This window comes from Balaenoptera acutorostrata, chromosome 12 (genome assembly GCF_949987535.1).
Source record: "Balaenoptera acutorostrata chromosome 12, mBalAcu1.1, whole genome shotgun sequence".
NCBI lineage: Eukaryota > Metazoa > Chordata > Mammalia > Artiodactyla > Balaenopteridae > Balaenoptera > Balaenoptera acutorostrata.
This window is the reverse complement of record NC_080075.1, coordinates 52,892,275-52,913,917: the sequence shown is the minus strand read 5'-3', so window position 1 is coordinate 52,913,917 and position 21,643 is coordinate 52,892,275. Positions and strand designations below refer to the sequence as shown.

General features: G+C 39.2%; 1 long non-coding RNA gene across 1 annotated transcript in view; it reads left to right on the top strand.

Annotated features, from left to right (window-relative positions):
- LOC102997362 (uncharacterized) overlaps positions 1–21,643 on the top strand; it is a 246,814-nt gene that overhangs the window by 2,390 nt on the left and 222,781 nt on the right. The window lies entirely within an intron of this gene.

The window sequence follows — 21,643 nt, the reverse complement described above, 5'->3', positions numbered from 1 at the left end:
TCAAATAAAATGATAGTTAGCTTTTAGACCTACATGCAGGAGAATGAATGTATTAACTGAGTTTTGAGGTAGTTTGTTACACAGTGTTATTATAGAAATAGCTGACTCAGACACCAAGGTTCTGGCTTGGACTACTTTGAAGACAGTTGGTACCTTCTATAAACACAGGGAATCTAGAAAAAGAGCATATTTGAAGAGAGCAAGATATTGAGTTCAGATTTGGACAGGTCAGGTTTGAGGTGCCTATGTGACATCCAAGCACTTTGGTCCAGTTGGTAGAGAGATACTTGTGTCTGTAGCCCACGAGGGACAGCCGATCAAGAACTATGATTTGGGAACCACTACCACATACAAAATGACAGAAGCGATGAAGGAGTGAATAGAATGAGAAAAGACCCTAAGACAGAGACCTGAGAGGCATTTCATTTTAAAGGACAGCAACTGAAGAACCCTCAGAGAAGCTGGACTTCATAAGCAAGTTGAAGGCAGCACGGCATAGGTGAGAGCAACGTGCATTCCTTGTTTGGGGACTGGTTCATATGTGTCTCCCAGACCCAGAGAGTGTAGCTCTGACTAACAGCTTCTCTGAGTTTGCTTCCATTCTCTTGTCCACATCCTCCACAGCTCTCAACAGAAACAATAATAGCTCCAGAGGACTCAGAAGACCATTTTCTATTGCCCCTTCCCAGGCTATGTGCAACGGCCATTTCTGAACCCCTCATTATGGAAACACATAACGAGTCATAAGTTCCCTCTGATTATCAGGAAGGGCAAGGAAGGGCAGAAGTGTTCTCCTCTGCTCAATGATCCATGCAGCTCGAGCAATATCCATCGCAGGCAAATTCAAAGCAGAAATAAGTTGAGATGTACAGCCCAGCAGTTCTCATAAATGAACTTAGTTCAAGTTGAATTAAGGTGATCTGTGAAAATGTGTTCCAAAATGATTTTCTTCAATATTGAGGACACCAAATCATTCTGAAAAATGGTCTAGCACTTATGGTAAATGTTTCTATTATAACCTTATAATTCTATAGAAGTTAGACTAGGGACCTGTAATGAGCTTATTGAAATGGTGAACACTACATGCTATTTAATATTTGCTGTCACTCTTTTGAAGGCAAAAAGACCTCTTCATTCTGTTTTTGCTGACTGCTCTCAGCTGATTTGTGAATGGGTAAAAAGACCATGTTTGCCGGGCGTGGAAAAAACAATCTGTTGAAGCTGGAAATTACACATTATTGTTCTTGGTGAAGAAGGGTGATGGCGTTTGAAAGAGACAGGACTCTTTCTGCTGGAGAATTCTTCCAGCAGCATTTTCAGATTTTAGGGGACGAGTCAGCTTTCTGACTTCTCTCATTGCTTCCCGGTCAATCGCGCCCAGACTTGACTTAGAACTTTCTGCATCCCACTTCATAAAGTGCTGCAGGGGTGGGGAAGGTCAAAGGAGCCAGGAAAGTTTTCCCAGAGGAGCCACATCTGGAGGAGACCCAAAGGAGTATAATTTAACTGGCTACTGGAGGAGGGATTAGGTCTCTATATTCAGTACAGTGGGGAGCCATTAAGTATTTCAAGCATTAGGGGAGCATGATAAGATTTATTTTGAGAAAAGATCACTTGGGTAGCTGATTGAAAAGAAGCAAGAGTTGGTAAAGGTGAGTCCATTAGGAAGCTACTGCAATGGAGTTGTCCAGGTAAGAGATACTGCTAGGTTGGATTAGGGTGAAGGTGGTGAGAAGATGTATTTGAGAAATAATTAGAAGGTAGCCTAGGCAGAGCTTGGAAATGCATACAAAATGATGAAGATGAACAGTGTAAGAATCAACTTATAGGACTGACCAAATATTGGAAGAGAACCAGTTTCTACTCTTGATTTAGTTACTTGGAGTGCAAAGTGAGGGGAGTTGGTGCAAGAAGGTAATTAATTTGGTTTAGGACATTTTAAGAATGAAGTTTTTCTTTTAATTTAATTTAATTTAATTTTTTTTTGAATTTTTGAATTTTATTTTATTTATTTTTTTATACAGCAGGTTCTTACTAGTCATCAATTTTATACACATCAGTGTATACATGTCAATCCCCATCTCCCAATTCATCCCACCACCACCCCCACCCCCCTGCCGCTTTCCCCCCTTGGTGTCCATACGTTTGTTCTCTACATCTGTGTCTCAGTTTCTGCCCTGCAAACTGGTTCATCTGTACCATTTTTCTAGGTTCCACATATATGCGTTAATATACGATATTTGTTTTTCTCTTTCTGACTTACTTCACTCTCTATGGCAGTCTCTAGATCCATCCATGTCTCAACAAATGATCCAATTTCGTTCCTTTTTATGGCTGAGTAATATTCCATTGTATATATGTACCACTTCTTCTTTATCCATTCGTCTGTTGATGGGCATGTAGGTTGCTTCCATGACCTGGCTATTGTAAATAGTGCTGCAATGAACATTCGGGTGCATGTGTCTTTTTGAATTATGGTTTTCTCTGGGTATACGCCCAGTAGTGGGATTGCTGGTTCATATGGTAATTCTATTTTTAGTTTCTTAAGGAACCTCCATACTGTTCTCCATAGTGGCTGTAGCAATTTACATTCCCACCAACAGTGCAAGAGGGTTCCCTTTTCTCCACACCCTCTCCAGCATTCGTTGTTTGTAGATTTTCTGATGATGCCCATTCTAACTGGTGTGAGGTGATACCTCATTGTAGTTTTGATTTGCATTTCTCTAATAATTAGTGATGTTGAGCGGCTTTTCATGTGCTTCTTGGCCATCTGTAAGTCTTCTTTGGAGAAATGTGTATTTAGGTCTTCTGCCCATTTTTTGATTGGGTTGTTTGTTTCTTTAATATTGAGCTGCATGAGCTGTTTATATATTTGGAGATTAATCCTTTGTCCATTGATTCATTTGCAAATATTTTCTCCCATTCTGAGGGTTGTCTTTTCATCTTGTTTATGGTTTCCTTTGCTGTGCAAAAGCTTTGAAGTTTCATTAGGTCCCATTTGTTTATTTTTGTTTTTATTTCCATTACTCTAGGAGGTGGATCAAAAAGGATCTTGCTATGATTTATGTCATAGAGTGTTCTGCCTATGTTTTCCTCTAAGAGTTTTATAGTGTCCAGTCTTACATTTAGGTCTCTAATCCATTTTGAGTTTATTTTTGTGTATGGTGTTAGGGAGTGTTCTAATTTCATTCTTTTACATGTAGCTGTCCAGTTTTCCCAGCACCACTTATTGAAGAGACTGTCTTTTCTCCATTGTATATCCTTGCCTCCTTTGTCATAGATTAGTTGACCATGTATGTGTAGGTTTATCTCTGGGCTTTCTATCTTGTTGCATTGATCTATGTTTCTGTTTTTGTGTCAGTACCATATTATCTTCATTACTGTAGCTTTGTAGTATAGTCTGAACTCAGGGAGTCTGATTCCTCCAGCTCCGTTTTTTTCCCTCAAGACTGCTTTGGCTATTCAGATTCCTCCAGCTCCGTTTTTTTCCCTCAAGACTGCTTTGGCTATTCAGGGTCTTTTGTGTCTCCATACACATTTTAATATTTTTTGTTCTAGTTCTGTAAAAAATGCCATATGTATTTGATAGGGATTGCATTGAATCTGTAGATTGCTTTGGGTAGTATAGTCTTTTTCACAATATTGATTCTTCCACTCAAAGAACATGGTATATCTCTCCAACTGTTGGTATCATCTTTAATTTCTCTCATCATTGTCTTATAGTTTTCTGCATACAGGTCTTTTGTCTCCCTAGGTAGGTTTATTCCTAGGTATTTTATTCTTTTTGCTGCAATGGTAAATGGGAGTGTTTCCTAAATTTCTCTTTCAGATTTTTCATCATTAGTATATAGGAATGCAAGAGATTTCTGTGTGTTAATTTTGTATCCTGCAACTTTACCAAATTCATTGATTAGCTCTAGTAGTTTTCTGGTGGCATCTTTAGGATTCTCTATGTATACTATCATGTCATCTGCAAACAGTGACAGTTTTACTTCTTCTTTTCCAATTTGTATTCCTTTTATTTCTTTTTCTTCTCTGATTGCCGTGGCTAGGACTTCCAAAACTATGTTGAATAATAGTGGTGAGAGTGGCATCCTTGTCTTGTTCCTGATCTTAGAGGAAATGCTTTCAGTTTTTCACCATTGAGAATGATGTTTGCTGTGGGTTTGTCATATATGGCCTTTATTATGTTGAAGTAGGTTCCCTCTATGCCCACTTTCTGGAGAGTTTTTATCATAAATGGGTGTTGAATTTTGTCAACAGCTTTTTCTGCATCTATTGAGATGATCATACAGTTTTTATCCTTCAGTTTGTTAATATGGTGTATCACATTGATTGATTTGTGTATATTGAAGAATCCTTGCATTCCTGGGATAAATCCCACTTGATCATGATGTATGATCCTTTTAATGTGTTGTTGGATTCTGTTGGCTAGTATTTTGTTGAGGATTTTTGCATCTATACTCATCAGTGATATTGGTCTGTAATTTTCTTATCTTGCAGTATCTTTGTCTGGTTTTGGTATCATAGTGATGGTGGCCTCATAGAATGGGTTTGGGAGTGTTCCTTCCTCTGCAATTTTTTGGAAGAGTTTGAGAAGGATGGTTGTTAGCTCTTCTCTAAATGTTTGATAGAATTCACCTTTGAAGCCATCTGGTCCTGGACTTTTGTTTGTTGGAAGATTTTTAATCACAGTTTCAATTTCATTACTTGTGATTGGTCTGTTCATATTTTCTGTTTCTTCCTGGTTCAGTCTTGGGAGGGTATACCTTTGTAAGAATTTGTCCATTTCTTCCAGGTTGTCCATTTTATTGGCATAGAGTTGCTTGTAGTAGTCTCTTAGGATGCTTTGTATTTCTGCTGTGTCTGTTGTAACTTCTCCTTTTTCATTTCTAATTTTATTGATTTGAGTCCTCTCCCTCTTTTTCTTGATGAGTCTGGCTAATGGCTTATCAATTTTGTTTATCTTCTCAAATAACCAGGTTTTAGTTTTATTGATCTTTGTTATTGTTTTCTTTGTTTCTATTTCATTTATTTCTGCTCTGATCTTTAGGATTTCTTTCCTTCTACTAACTTTGGGTTTTGTTTGCTCTTCTTTCTCTAGTTCCTTTAGGCATAAGGTTAGATTGTTTATTTGAGATTTTTCTTGTTTCTTGAGGTAGGCTTGTATAGCTATAAACGTCCCTCTTAGAACTGCTTTTGCTGCATCCAATAGGTTTTGGATTGTCGTGTTTTCATTGTCATTTGTCTCTAGGTATTTTTTGATTTCCTCTTTGATTTCTTCAGTGATCTCTTAGTTATTTAGTAACGTATTGTTTAGCCTCCATGTGTTTGTGTTTTTTACGGTTTTTTCCCTGTAACTCATTTCTAATCTCATAGCGTTGTGGTCAGAAAAGATGCCTGATATGATTTCAGTTTTCTTAAATTTGCTGAGGCTGATTTTTGACCCAAGATGTGATCTATCCTGGAGAATGTTCCATGCGCACTTGAGAAGAAAGTGTAATCTGCTGTTTTTGGATGGAATGTCCTATAAATATCAATTAAATCTGTCTGGTCTATTGTGTCATTTAAAGCTTGTGTTTCCTTATTTATTTTCATTTTGGATGATCTGTCCATTGGTGTAAGTGAGGTGTTAAAGTCCCCCACTATTATTGTGTCTCTGTCTTTGATTTTTGCCAATTTGATTACTGTGTGTCTCGGCGTGTTTCTCCTTGGGTTTATCCTGCCTGGGACTCTTTGTGCTTCCTGGACTTGGGTGGCTATTTCCTTTCCCATGTTAGGGAAGTTTTCGACTATAATCTCTTCAAATATTTTCTCTGGTCCTTTCTCTCTTTCTTTTCCTTCTGGGACCCTTATAATGTGAATGTTGTTGCGTTTAATGTTGTCCCAGAGGTCTCTTAGGCTGTCTTCATTTCTTTTCATTCTTTTTTCTTTATTCTGTTCAGCAGCAGTGAATTCCACCAATCTATCTTCCAGCTCACTTATCCATTCTTCTGCCTCAATTATTCTGCTATTGATTCCTTCTAGTGTAGTTGTCATTTCCGTTATTTTATTTTTCATCTCTGTTTGTTTATTCTTTAATTCTTCTAGGTGTTTGTTAAACATTTCTTGCATCTTCTCGATCTTTGCCTCCATTCTTTTTCCGAGGTCCTGGATCGTCTTCACTATCATTATTCTGAATTCTTTTTCTGGAAGGTTGCCTATCTCCACTTCATTTAGTTGTTTTTCTGGGGTTTTATCTTGTTCCTTCATCTGGTACATAGCCCTCTGCCTTTTCATCTTATCTATCTTTCTGTGAATGTGGGTTTTGTTCCACAGGCTGCAGGATTGTAGTTCTTCTTGCTTCTGCTGTCTGCCCTCTGGTGGATGAGACTATCTCAAGAATGAAATATTATTGAGACATCAAAGTGGAGGTGTTAAGCAAGCAGGTGGATATATTGATCTAGATTGCAGAGGGAAGCCTTGAGATAAAGAGTGATTTGTAAATTACATTGGTGGTAATTAGAGCTGAAGGCATGGATAAATTCTTGTAGGGAGAGGATACCAGGTGAGTAAAGTAGAGGGTCTTGAACAGCACTGGGTAAGTACAGAATTTAATGCTGGCAGGGTGAAAGGAGATAAGATGTCAGAGAAGACAAGGCAGGGAGCAGTGAGGAGGAGGAGAAGCAGAACAATGAGATGGAGCAGAGGAAGAGAATGTCTTAAGAACAGGGAAGTGGTCAGCAGCATCAGGTAGGATGAGATTGACAAACATCCACTGAATTCAGTGGCAGGGAGGCATTTGGTAAGTAATGTGGAGAAGAAGCCACATTACAGTGGAGTGTGGCTATTGAGTGTATGTAACTCCATGTAAAGTTTTACTTCAAAAGGGAATAGAGAGACAGGGTGTTAGATGAATCAGGATGGAAATGGCAGGTCAAAAAAGGTTTTTGCGCAGTTGTTCTTTTTATGGAAGACAGTTGATCATGTTGAAAAGTAAATAGGATGATAAAGATCAAAGTAGTGTGTTGGAAGAGAGAAATGTTTTTGAAAGTAATGTCATTAAAGGGTACAACCAGGACTAAGTTATACCAGGGAATGTGCCTGGAAGATGGAGAAGCAGTGTAGGTCACTGGAGGAGGAGGGGGGCAAGGAAATGAACAGCCTGGGTGTTGGAAAGGGAATCCATGTGGAAGAATAAGTGCCCGGATTTATAGCGGGGCTTGGAATGGAGAAAATGTTATAGGCTAAGTGCCAGAATCTGTAGTTAATAAGAGGACCTAATCAAGGGTGTGACAGATGACAGCAACAAGGGAGGGGCTGGTGGGATTGCTGTAAAGCCTAGACATCAAAGCAGCAGAAATTTTTGTCAGAGGCTGGGAAGTAGTGGTAGAGAGTTAGGAGGACATCAACTCCACCTGTGGTCCCTAAGGTCACAATCTGAGAGGACTGGAAGTAGGTCCTGAAGAGTAGAGCATGCTCAGTTAAAATCAGGCATTCTGGGGAGTGCTTGGGGTGAAATTGGGGTTTGAGAGGATTTTTACTGGATATGGAGTAGCAGATTCAATGTCAACAGTGGAAGGTTAAGCATCACCAAAAATAATAATTGATTTTTTTTTTAATTTCGTCACTAAATCTTTAAAATTTAAATACTAAAAAAAGACTAAGTAAATTTAAAAACATGAAATATCTCAAAGCTTGTCTAAATCTACTTTTGGTCGGGACTTTCCTGGAGGTCCAGTGCTTAAGACTCCGAGCTTCCACTGCAGGGGGTGCAGGTTTTTTTTTTTTTAGTTATCCATTTTACACATATTAGTGTATATATGTCAATCCCAGTCTCCCAATTCATCACACCACCACCCCCCGCCCCCCGCCAGGGGGCGAAGGTTTGATCCCTGGTTGGGAACTAAGATGCCACATGCTGCCCGGAGTGGCCAAAAAAGTAAAAATAAATAAATCAATCTACTTTTTGGTGAATTCAAATTGAGGCTTTTAAATAATAAATTTTATTTCTTTTTAGACTACAATTAGGAAGCAAACAGTTTCCAGCTGGGATATTAGTGATTTTACTATATTTTTTTAAATATCAAAAATAACCATAATTACATTTCCCCTGAACATATATGTTGACTATTCCATTGGATAGTCAGGGAACTTCACCAAAGAGCCACTCTAGCGAAGAAAACAAACCTTTTATTTGAATGGGGCTTTTCAGTGCACACAACTGCAATGGGCACATAGGCTATGCTATAAAAATATATTGCTTGCAAGATTGTGCTTCACGCTGAGTGCAGTGGGACTTCTACATGGATAAAATTAAGTAAGTGGCCAACAGCTCCCAACAGCCACATATAATAACCAGAGCCTCAAGAGCTCTTACCAGCTCAACTAGGCAGGAAGATTTAAGGTTAAGTGTTGTGAAAGGAAAATCAAAATGGATACGGTATTGCTAAGAGAGCCCTCTAAAATGGAGCTGGGAGGCCATCAGGAAAGTGTGACTCATGCACGTCTCAGCCTGGATGGAATCTAATCTTTTGGCCACTTATTGTCAATGCAGGCATCCAGCACAGTGTTCCAGAAAGTCAAGATACTTATCAGACCCTTACCCTAAGATAACTTATGACAACCTATCTACTTATTGGACCCTTACCCTAAATAATTTGTGACAGTCTATTCCTTAAGGACAAATATTTCCTTTCCTGCATCAGAGTCAATCATAATTCCTGCCAAAAGAGCCTTGTGGCATTTGCCTTTTTAAGCTCCTGACTCTTTCTATTCCCCAGAACACTCTTTCAGTTTTACCGGAATCTGTGTCTCCAAAACTGCAATTCTGAAGATCCCCAAATAAACTCTTTGCAGCTTTCTGCATTTCACGGTCAATGGTGTTAGCACCCAGACAGGCAGACTTTTTGTTACTATTACTTATCTATCTGTATTCATTTCTATTCCTTGGCATGTACTCAGCTCTGTTTTGGGTAGTTTAGAGAATCTTATTCTGTGTTCAGAAAGTTGAGGAAGGAATAAGAGATACTGAGTAGTGAGCAATTTTAGTTAGAGACATTTTAATAACATGGAAACAGCAAACAGAGTTTATAAAATGAGTTATTAGTTGAACCAGGAATGGAACCCGGGATTTCTGATCCTGTTTGCCATTTAGCTTTGGGCCTTAGCATATCATGTAGTGTCATTTTATTTCCATTTTAAATGCCCAGAAGAGTTTTATTCATAGACACCTCTGTTGCCAACTATCTTTTTAGAACCTGGCTCCAAATTTTTTCCCCTTTCTCCAATACATAACAAGCATGAATGCTATAAATTGCCAATAAAGAAATGGGCACCCATCCTTACAAGATTAGCTCTAAAAAGACACAATCATCACAGCCAGTGATAAAAACCTCTATTCCTAATTGTCTATGGTAGGGAGTAGGGATATGGTTCTTGAGACCTGAAAGTCACACAGACATTGGAAAAGTGAAGAGAATGGTAATTTTCCAATGTCCCTGATTAAAGCCATCTGTGCTTCCCTAGTGCTGTTCCTCTAATGCATTCTAATGCAAAATAGTCTCTTCTCTTGTTTATTTTGGAGCACAGCTGTTGTCTTAATTGAGCCTAACAGATAATGGAAGTGTTGTTGCCCCCCCACCCCCCTTCTCCAAACAAGCAGTTTGTGGGATTTGAGGAAGATGGGAGGGGATCATCTTTGCTACTGGGAATCTGTATGTCTGTTCTAGTTCTCCAAGTGTACTTATTTATTTATGTTGTTACAACTGGGAAGTAGAAAATATGTGTGTGTATATGTGTGTGCACACGGGTGTGTGTCCTATTTCTCTTTTGGACTTGAATTTGTTTTTCCTTGTGTCTTTTGATAGATTCCCCCCCCCCCTACATCGTTATCACATGATACATCCAGTGATTCAAGTTGAGCTTTCAAAGAAAATTTTTTTCTTGCGCTTACCTTCTCCAAACTGAAGGAGTACAAATAATAGAAGTAAAATATATGCAATAATAGTGAAAAAGGCTGGGAGTGAGTGCTAATGGAATTATAGTATCATAAGGTTCTTACAGTTGTCAAATGTGAAGATGAATTGAAAACAGTGAAATATGAACTGACTCAATATTGATTCTATATAGACTGTGATATAGCTACTAAAAAATAATAAAAATGTTATACAGTAGATAAAAAGACATTACAGGGAATACAATGGAATGCAAAAGATATTTAATTAACCTAAAGATAACAGGATAAGAGGGGGGAAATCATAAAAATCTTAAAACATATGGGATGAATAAAAAACAATAACAAACTGGTACACAAATATAATAAACTAAACACTCCAATTAAAGTTAGATATTGTCAGACTAGATAAAATAGCAAGGACCAAACATAAAAGAGAAACTTTAAATGCTAAGACACAGATGGTTTGAAAGAGAAAGTTTAGCAAATGATATACCATGTTAACAGCCTAAGAAAGAAAAAGTATGTTTCACATAAATTTAGTCATTTCATAATAATAAAGGAATTACTTCAGTGGAATGACATCATAATTCTAAACTTGTATATAACTAAAAACAGAGCTTCAAAATTTATAAAGCAAAAATTGACAGAACTAAAGAAAGAAATAGGTAAATCTATAATCATAGTTGGAGATTTTAATATTTTATTCTCAGTAATTGTCAGACAAAGTTGATAAAAGAATACACAGGGATATAGAGGTTCTGAATAACACAATCAACCCAGTAGGCCTAATTAACATTTACAGAATACTAAACCCAACAATTAAAGAGCACATTTTTAAAAAATATTTCAATATATTTGAAGATACTTAAGTCTTATAGACTAATATGTCATGATCTATTAAGCAGTACAAGAATTTCAACCTTTGTAAATCATTCAAAGTAATGAACTACACTAAAAGAATAAAGGAGAAAAAAATCCGATAATTGTCTAATCGAAGCAGAAAAACATTTGAGTAAATTCACTCATGATAAAAATTCCCAGCAAATTAAGAATAAAAAATAACTTTGACCATTTAATAAAGGGCATCTATGAATATATTGAATGCTTTCTCCTAAGAATGGGAAAAAGGCAATGATGGCCACTCTTGTCATTTTATTTAGTATTATATTCAAGGTTCTCACCAGTGTAATAGGCAAGAAAAGTAAAGACTGGAGAGAAAAAGCATGATTTTTTTCATGTAGAAAATATTAAAGAATCTGCACAATTACTAAAATTAATAAGTGAATTTGATGATGTTGCAGGATAAATGGGTCAATGTACATAAATGATAAAACAATTAGAAAATAAAGTTAAAAATCAAATCCTACTTATGATAGCATCAAAAAATCAAATATCTAACAAATACTTAACAAAATATGTGTAAAACCTTTACACTGAAAACTATAAAATATTGCTGAGAGAATTTAAAGATAACCTAAAAAGTAGCAAGATAGGCCATAATCATGGATTAGAAACATAAGATATCAATTATTCTCAAATTTATCTATTCAGTACAATTCCAGTCAATACCCAAGGAAGCTTTTTTAAAAATGGGAGCTGATTAAAAAATGAGTTAATTTGCATAAATAAGGTAATATAATAGAATTTTTCTGTTCTTTAAGAAAAAAAAAGCCATAAAAGTTCAGTAAAAAAAACCGACAATTGACAATGGGTCTTGTTCTCTGGGAGACATTAGAGAGTGATGGAGTCTGTGTCACACTGGAGAGCGTTCTTACCTCAGGAGGGCAGCACCTACTGAGCTAGAGGGAACTGTTACTTTGTGGAAAAGGTGATGGCCAGTACCGCCATCTGGATTTGAAAAATGTCACTAAGGGGAAGACCATTGACTGTGTTTGTTAAAGGCAGAGTTACTAGGTTTTTAAAAATAATTTTAATCCAATGGACACGCCCTCAGAACACTCACAGCTAGTGGATAAGACCCACCCTTACTGTAACATAATCAGTACCACACAGAGATATATGCCCACGGCTTCTGAATTTTCAAAAGAAGCTAGCTATCAGGATATTTATGTGAAAGCTTCTAACTGTTAATTTTTGAAATAATTCAATCCATTTTTTCTAGCTGCGAGAATGGGAAAAATAAAATATCTGAGGATCTGAGGGTCTTATTCCACCCCTACGTGCTCTGGTAAAGACTCTAACACATGGCAATTCTGTAAAGAAAATACTCAATGGGGGATAAGATTGAGTTTGCCTTTGATGTCTTAGACCTATAATTTTTAGTATTTGTTGAATACTCTGTAATGTGTCAGGCAGTAACTTCAGGAACTACTTACATCCTACATGAGGAAATTTTGAGCCTTTGGAAACTTAAGTAGCATATACATGGAGGAGCTGGCATTCAAGCTCAGGTTTGTATGATTCCAGAACTCAGCCACAAAACTGTATTCCTCCCCAGTATGGAGCAGATGAGGAATGAGGGAATGAGAGAAGTCCATGCTGAGGAAGCAGCACAAGTAAGAGGTGAAAGTCACAACCCCGCACAAAGTTTGCCTCTTCTAATTCATGTCATCTCCTCTCACTTTCCTCCCAGAGGAACAGAAAATGCTTGTTTGTTTTTGTTATTTTATTTTACTTTTTTTAACCATGTCTGGACCAGACAATCAGTACATTTACTCTTTACATAAAGAACACCTCTTGGAATGTCATTGTTTAGGACTTACCTCTTTCTCTGCAAGCAAAGATTATATTCTTGGCTGACCTCAGTGAGCATAGTAATTTCCAGACATGGAACTAATAATCTACTTGAGCATCAGTGAGTCCAGCAAATGAGCTGCATTATCCCTTCTCATGTGTGATTAAAATCAGAATGAGAAGGCAGGCTCAGGAAGGATGCTTAAGCACAGAGATACATGGAAAAGAAACAAAAAAACAAAGGGACACACAGAGGAATAGTGGGTAATCTTCCCAGCCTGCCTGCACAATAGGGCCGCTGAAGCACATTCTCCCCTGAGCTACCAGCGAGAGCGGCTTCCCCTACCATTACTTCCTGTGAAGCCTGGCCACTTCAGCACAGACCTTCTGTGGATCAGGGAGTGAAGACCCAAGGACACAAGGTTGTTCCGAATAAGGACGGGTCTTTTCCCCCAGAGAGCCAAAGGGGCAGTCGTACTTCCAGAGGGCTCTAAGCAGGTAAACTGAGTTGAGTTGGTTCTTTTTAGCACAACATATAGGGTGGCAATCCATACACATGTAGGTGCTAAGCCACCTCCAACTGGTGTAGGCTCTTGGGCTCCCAAGCTACAATATTTGTACCTTTCCTTCTCTCCCATCACTTGCCCTGCTCACCTACTCATTCATTTCCCTCAATAAGTCTCACACGGGAAATACCAGGAACAAAGGCAAAACAAAAGTAGCCACGAAGGGTTTGAAAAATGTCACTAAGGGGAAGACCATTGAGTGTGTTTGTTAAAGGCAGAGTTACTAGGTTTTTAAAAATAATTTTAATCCAGTGGACACGCCCTCAGAACACTCACAGCTAGTGGATAAGACCCACCCTTACTGTAACATAATCAGTACCACACAGAGATATATGCCCAGTGCTTTGAGATCTCAGAGGAGGGTGTGAAGGATTTTGCCTGAAGCCAGTTGGGAGTGGAAGTAAGGAAAGGCTCAGGCATTTCAGTGGGTGGTTAGGGCCACACAGCTTGAGCCCTGCACAAGAGTGCCCAGCCCCTCCCCCCCACGATGTCGTGCAGGGCAACCCTCTCTATAATTTCCCGCCCAAGTTGGAACCTTTTCGGTGGCAGGCCTTCTCTATTTCCTGCAGCTTTTAGCACTCTGACCTCCATTCCTGTGAGATGCTTTCACTTGGTCCGCCTCACCCTTGATAACTGGCGTGAGCCTTCAGAGGAGAGCTGCCAAACATCCTGGATTCAGCAAAGGACTGATGCATGACTTGCACGGGTCCCACCCTGATGAAGGGTCTGACCCTTTGTTGCTCCATGGCTCTCCTGAATCCTAGCCCCTGTTTTTGCCCTGTCTCTTTGCCTCATCCCTGCTTCCCTTATGGTCTTTCCTGCACATTCTTGCTCTACTTTCCCCTACAGACCTCCTGGCCCCCCAATTAGTTTCTTTACTTTCAACCCAGATACTGGACTCACCTCTTTTTAGTATTTTCCCCCTGGATTTGCCTTAGGGCTCGACCTGACTTTTCTGCTTTCATATACTTTGCTATGAAATGATTGACATTATGCTAATCTACATAATAGGTGTTTACATGTGTTTATTCCTCAGGCCTATGCTCCGGCGCTTCTCATGTTTTATAGAATAGGAGCTAGGCTTCAGAGTCAGACAGGACTGGGTTTGAATCACATTTAATCACTGTTTGTCTTTGGGCAAATTACATAAACTCCGAGTCTTAGTTCCCTCACTTATGAACTTGGTATGATAATCATACCTTCCTTGCTTAAGTCATAGAGCAGTTGCAAGTAGTTCATGAAACAATGCCCATAAGCTATTTAGGACAGTGACTAAAACATAGTAAATTTTCAATAAATGTTACTTATGGTGCCAATTGGTACCCAGTCACATCTAAATAGATGTTCAGTAAACACTGTGCAAAATCAATAGGGAAAACAGCCAAAAGATCCAAAATAAGAACACACGCAAAAATATCCTTCAGAGCTGAAGTAATATTTATAAATCAGACTCATGACATATTTTATGTTCAAAGCCACGTCTTCTGGGTTAGGGAGGCTGTACAGTGTACCCAGCAGGGGACTAAGGAACCAACTCCCATGGCTCTGATTCCTGCTCCGTTAAACGATGGAAACCTCAGCCTTAGTCATGCTGTCTGGCTGTGCAGGAATGAGATCCTGAATTTGTGAGCTCTGCCACCTTTGGAGCACAAATCCAAAACACAACTCCATAATGCAGTGTGGAAATTAAGTATGACACGCTATATCAGTTCTAGGCACATTAGCAGAGATTGAAAATGGTTTCCCACTTAGACATTTTCAATGGATGATAAATAGGGTTAATGGATTGTGACTGAAGTACTCCTGCCCTCTTAAATCTTCCAGGAAGCTTTTAAAACTGGTAAATACATATTCTTCATGATGGTTTGCAAAAATCTGCTCTAATTCAATTTTGAGCTGCTTAGGACTGCCAAAATGCAAAAACCTGCCTGAGGGACCATCCAAGCCCTGGCCCTTTAAACAAAAAAAAAGACATTGAAAATGACACTTTAAATCATCAGCTTCCCAGAGTCTTTTGAAGTCCTGCACATTTGAGTTGGCCTGGTGTTAATCTTCTTTTAAGAATAAAATCCAAGGTCAGTATTTTATTTTGCATGTTTTCTCAGGAAGCTTTGGAACGCTCAGGGTGGTTCTTTGAATCAATTTGTGTATGTGTTCACATATATGAAAAGCAGAAGAGGGAATGGGGGCCATGGATCTTGTCATCTAGTTGGATGCCATGTCCCCTACTTTGCCTTGCATAGCCTGGAGGGAACTAAGCTCACTTGAGGCAAAGGAAGAACATGACAAAACAGCTAGGCTTGTGATGCTGGGTGGCGTTAGCAACCTTGCTTCCCTAATAACTCCAAAGGCTTGACAGATGCATTCCATGAAGAGCCTTGGCACCCAATGATCTTCACTTAAATGCTCAGTGGGACTCTGCTATGCTGCCCTCTAGTGTTAATGGTACAGTAGAGGTGGCAGGAGCCCCCCTGGCTGTGCCATCTCCGGGGGCAGCTCAGACACCCGGAACAAGGAAGAAATCTGAGGCAGCAGCAGTTTTCTGTAGGAAAACTGGGAGAACCCAGGGCACAGAGGCTGTTAGGGAAGGACAGGGAAGCACGGACAAACATGAAGGACAATTCAAGCTGGGACTAGATAAGTGGGTCTTACATTCTAGTTTCTAAAGTGTATCACCTTTGAGGGGAAAAGGGAAATGAATCATCCTCTTTTAACCCACATCCGGGGCATAGGAGAAATTTTCCACTGGTCGATCGACATAGCTGTGCTATAGAGAAGAGTACTTGAAGTTGGGTAGAAAATCTAGGTTTAAGCCACTTACTAGCTAGATGGTTTCAGGTTTTTAAAGTTTTTTTCTATTTTGAGATTTTAATTACTTCCTTTGAACGGTGGGGTAGTCAAATCCACCTCAAAAGATTACTTTCTATATTAAATGAGATAGCAATATTTTATAAACTTTAGAGTCCCACATAAATGTTAATTATCTTCATTAGCACTACCATTAATTTCTCAGGAAGTAATCTGGCAAGATGGAGTTTCTTTCTCCTTATGAGGATCTCAAGTCCTGAGACCTTAAAATAACATGACTACTGATTCCCAGTGAATGGACTGGGGAAGCAAGTTCACCTAGTTCACATTTATATCTTACTTAGATATAGCTTCCATAGCACCTACATAGTGAGTTAAATAAAATATTTCTTAAATGATATAGTAACAGTGATGGTGAATCAAATGTTGGTTTGTCTTAGATTTTACTCCTAAGGGATTTAGAAGAATGAACTCCTGGGGGAAGGAAGGAACCAGAGCCAGAACCAAGTGTTATATAGTTCTGTAGATCAGTAGTTCTCACTTTATTTATTTATTTATTTTTTGAGACCTTTAACATCTCCATCAACCTGGGTAACTGATAAAGAGTTGTCAAGTGCTTTGCTTGACCAAGTAAGAACACTAATACAAAATAAAACAGAAAACCACAACCTATTCTCATTCTCATTTCATAAAGGAAAGACCATCTTAACCCCCTTCCTTCCAAAGTCAGAAAGACAAAATCACAGTTTTTTTTTTAATAGCATTAAGAAAAACATACTTAAAAATTCTTCTCATGTTGTAATAAAGCCAAAACATTGTCAAGACCAGTGAGATCTGCACGCTTACATTGGAAATCATTTATATGGATGTCTCTGGATACATCAATCTTCTGAGACCTCTCCTAAACCCAATTTCTCCCTGCCTTCTTCTCTCCTATGTCTGAGTAGCTATCCCATGTTCAGAAGAAACAGGGAGAGATGAGACTATAAAATTCATAGTCTCAGAAGCTAGTAACCCTTGTTGTAGCATTTCCTGGAGTAATTGCTTTCTCATTGCAATGGGCATTTGACAGACACACATTTTCCCTTGTATGTCTTTCATCACAGACATAGAAGGCAAACCACTCAGAATAATGGAATAAAGTACCACATTAGGATCTGTAAGCATATGTGCATTTATTCATAACAATGCTGAAAAGGATCTAAGACATTTAAACCAATTGCACATGTATTCACCATATAATTTAATTAGCACTGGTGGAAGGCACCATAGAGTTCCTATTACACTGTTTCCATTACAAATAATTTTTTAAAAAAATACTTGCAGTATTAGGGATGGTGTTCTCTTTGTAATTACAGAAGGGCAATTTGTTTAAGAGCTTTACTGACGTCATGTATGCAAGAGCTATTTGTCATTTCAGCAAAATGCAACAGATAGATCTTTGCCAAAGGAAATAGTGTTTGTCATTGTAGCACTTTACATTATTTAAATATACATAATGAAGCCAGTAGACTTAGGTAGTCACTATCTACTTAATTGGCTGATTTTAAAATCAAATAGAAATTTCAGGAAAAAGGAAGGGGAATAGTAACCTCAATGTTTATATTGACAGCAATAATAACTACCACCATGTACTGAATCATACTGGTTTCTGGGTAGGAAACTAGCTTTAATACATACAATGTCTCCAATTCTCACAAATAACTAATTCTTACAAATAATCTCCATTTTACTCATGAGGAAATTGAAGCTCAGAGAGTTCCTTATGTAAATTGTACAGGATAAAATCAGAGGCATCAGGAAGTAAAGTTGTATCAATAGCCATCTTATTCCCAGTACAGAACACTATTTTTTCTAAGGTATAATGCTTTTGTGTAAACAGTAGGTAAAAATCCACTGTGAACTGTCTTAGCATTTCCGTTTAAGAAGAACCAAAGGAGTTTAAACTATATGCTGCTATGTGCAGATGATTCTATAAACAGTGACATGAATTCAGACCCACTCAATTATTTCCAACTTCCATTGTAAATATTTTTGACTACTTTAGTGAAAGAAAACACAAATGGATTTTTTGTTGTTTTTTGTCCTAAATATTTTTCATAAGAAGAGCAAAAGACTTTTTTCTTCTTCCACAATCAGAGACAAAGGCATAACCGAAAGATCTTCTGAGCACTTAAAATACAACATCACAGAGAACCTCATTTGTGCAGAGAAATGCTGAACTTGCGATAGTCAGGATAGGACATTGGTTACATCCTCTTTCCCCTTTCAAATAATTTTGATGACTTCCCCAAAACATAGCAGGACTCACCTCTCAAGCCATTTCTTCAGAGACAGTACCAATCCATTGGGTAAACATGACTGGTGAGCCCTTTAGAAGTAGACAACTTTAAAAGACTCAGCTGAAATTGCTAATTAGTAGAAAATCACACCTTGAAAGCCATCATAAGAGTGGTAGCTACATCAAGAACTTGCTTTTCTCTATAACTCTGAAACCATTCTTTGTGTTGTTGGAAAGCAGTGCATTCCTGATATATTTAATTGTGAATGTGTTTTCCCAGGAATAGGAGTTCACTTGGGACTCTATCATTGTTAAAAAAAAAACAAAACCACTATCACAATAGATCACTGTTTTTTCCAACTAGTATAAACTGAATAAAAGCATCTTGGAAATCTTTTTTGTTTCTGTCTAGGGAATCACATTGCATATTAGCCTTATAAAGGCTCTGAGAAGTTCTGCAATAAAGGAATCTGTTTAAATTTCTTTAGTGAGCAATTATGATTTGAGAGTGCAGCACTGTTTTCCATCAGTCCTGTAACATCCTGCAGAACAATTGTAGCGGACTCTGAGATGTGCTGTCCAGATACCTCTTTAAGGAATGACTTCTTGCCCCAGCTGTCAGCTCCTTTCAGGTTTGCCTCAGTCACAGAGAGCCTTACCCAGTGGTTTTCCCTTCCCAGTGGTCAGGAGGGAGGTTGGCCCACATTCAATTGCATATTGATGTGGGAGTGTAAAGACCTAGCCATTTTGCCCAAATGTGAGATAGCTTTGACTAACTATGCATACTCCAGAGCTCCCCATGGGGTTGAATGAGGTGTTGTTTGGCCTAAATAGCAGTTTCACTTTTCTGCTTAATCCTGCTTCTCGTCTTTTCTTTCTCACAGGGTTAATCCCAGTAAATAGCTTAAACACCAAGCTCCATCTCAGAACTATTTCTAGAGAACCCCATTTGTGAATTTGTTACCAGGGGTGGTCTGAGAAACCAGGCAATAAGATGGGATTTGGGAGCTCGATAACTTACTGCCCGGCAGGCAACAGAGACCCCAGTACAGGTAGTGAAGAAATCACAGAGGGCTCCTGGCACCAGGTGGCAGTAGAATTGTTCAAATTCTCACCGGTGGTGAATTGGGATGTTGTACAGAGAGACAGGAATGCAATGGCTGGTGTGATGCGTCAGATGTTTGAGAATTCCAGAGGAAATAGTATCTATGTGGATGATGGGAAGGGGTAAATATTGCTAAGCACCACTGGTACAGCAAAAATGAAAACAAAAAGCTGTGATTTGTCACCAGGAAATTGAAAGCCAGTTTTGAAAGTCAGAGGGACTCCTTGGTAGCTTATGAAGATGCTCTCATCTTCTGAAGTGGGAGAGAAGGGAAAGTTGAGGACCAGTTCTAGGATTGAATAGTCACAGCGGCTGAGTCCCAGAGGAGGTAAAATGTTCAACCAACGCAAGTCTGTTACTCCATGGTCAGAACGTAGGTTGGGAAATGTATGAGTGGTGGATATCACTCGACTGTGGTAATTGAGCCAGATGACCAAGAAGTAGCTAGCACACTGGAGGCTTTGGTAAGACACACGAGCTCCGGAAGATAGGAGATAAACCCTATGAAAATTCAGAGGCCTGCTACATCAGTAGCATGTTTAGTTGTCTAGTGTGAAGGTGTGTTTGGAATATCTGATATGAGTAAAAGACAAGTTATGAGACACTAAACAACCATGCCTCTGGGGCTTCCCACCATGAGCTGGGTCCTGCCAGATCCATCAAGTCTCATGGTGCAGCAGGCCCAGATTTCCATTATGAGATGGAGTGGTATTTGGTAAATCTGGGATGATGCACTTTTGTCATTTTGCTTTGTGGGGCACAAGCAAACTGGTAATCCAGTCTCCCGTGTCACTCCCAATGGTGCTCCAAAACTCCTTCCTCAGCTCACACCTGTGGTCATAGGAGAGCTTCCTTAAGATCAGGAACAAAAAGCCTAAGTTTGGTTTTTAGATGTGAAAGCTTGGTGTATGACTGCAAGCCAAAAAGGAATGGCAGCTGCACAGCGGCCTCATGTAGGATTGGCCTTAAAAAAGGGGAAATAATCTCAAAGGGTAGAGTGGGACACCAGGGTCTCAAACTATATAGAAGGAAAAGCGGCTTAAGGTTAGAATATATAAGAACTCATGGGCAGTCATAAAAAGTCTGGCCAGGAGCTTGAAAGAAGACAAATTGGAATTTGGGAATGAGGCCTGAGCTAAGAGGTGTGTGGAAGAACATATGGGACAGAACACAAAGTGGGATCTTTGTGTGATGTGTTAACACCAACAAGAGACTGCCCTACAGGGAAGACGCATTAAACAACCAAGTAGACAGAATGACTTGATCACTGTTATCAGTCAGCCTCGGCCACTGGCCACCCCAAGTTTGGCACAATAAGTATATGAATGGAGTGGTCATCGTTGGAGAGATGGAGGTTAACCATGGGCCTAACAGTATGGTCTTCTATTAACGAAGCCTGATTTGGCCACAACTGCTTTTGATTGTCTACCTGCCAGAAACTGAGGTAAACGCTGGGCCCCTGGTGTGGCAAATTCCTCAAGAAGACCAACCAGCCACTCAATGGCAAGTAGACTATATTAAAACACTTTCCTCTTATAAGGTCCAGATGTTTGTTCCAACAGTAATAGACACATATTCCAGATACAGTTTCACTTTTCTGACTGTAGCATAAGTCAGCACCACTTTGCCCGTGGCTTATGGGGTGTTTGACCAACCCACATGGAATCCCACATAACATTGTGTCAGATCACAGGACTCCTTACAACAAAGTAAATGTGGGAATGGACCTATGAGCATGAGATTCACTGGTAGAACCACATGCTATACAATCCAGAAGATGCTTTCCTGATAGAGAATCGGAATGATCTCTGAAGCTTAGCAGACACGGTGGCTGAAGGTGAGGAGGTTTACAATGGATAGTAGAAGAAGGAAAACTGAGCATCCCTTGTGGTCTTGAGAATGTATACATTCTCCCAGGAGAACGTATACAGTGGTATACGTATACACTCTCAAGGGAGTGTATACAGCTCCCTTGAGAGTGTACACAGTGGTGGGGGCTGCAGTATGCCCCACAAACTTTCCTCTTCAAAGTTTCACCCAGAATGAGTACTTCCCGCTCGAGTACCGGAGGAGCTTCTTCCTGAGCAAATGTGGAGTGGATCTGAGCCGCATCAAGGGGTAGACGGTGAGAGACACGGGGATGTGCTGCCCAGATGTCCTTTCAAGAAAGAACTTCTTGCCCCAGCTATCAACTCCTTCAGGGTTTGCCTCAGCCGCAAAATGCTACTTATTCCAAAGATCTATCCTTAAAG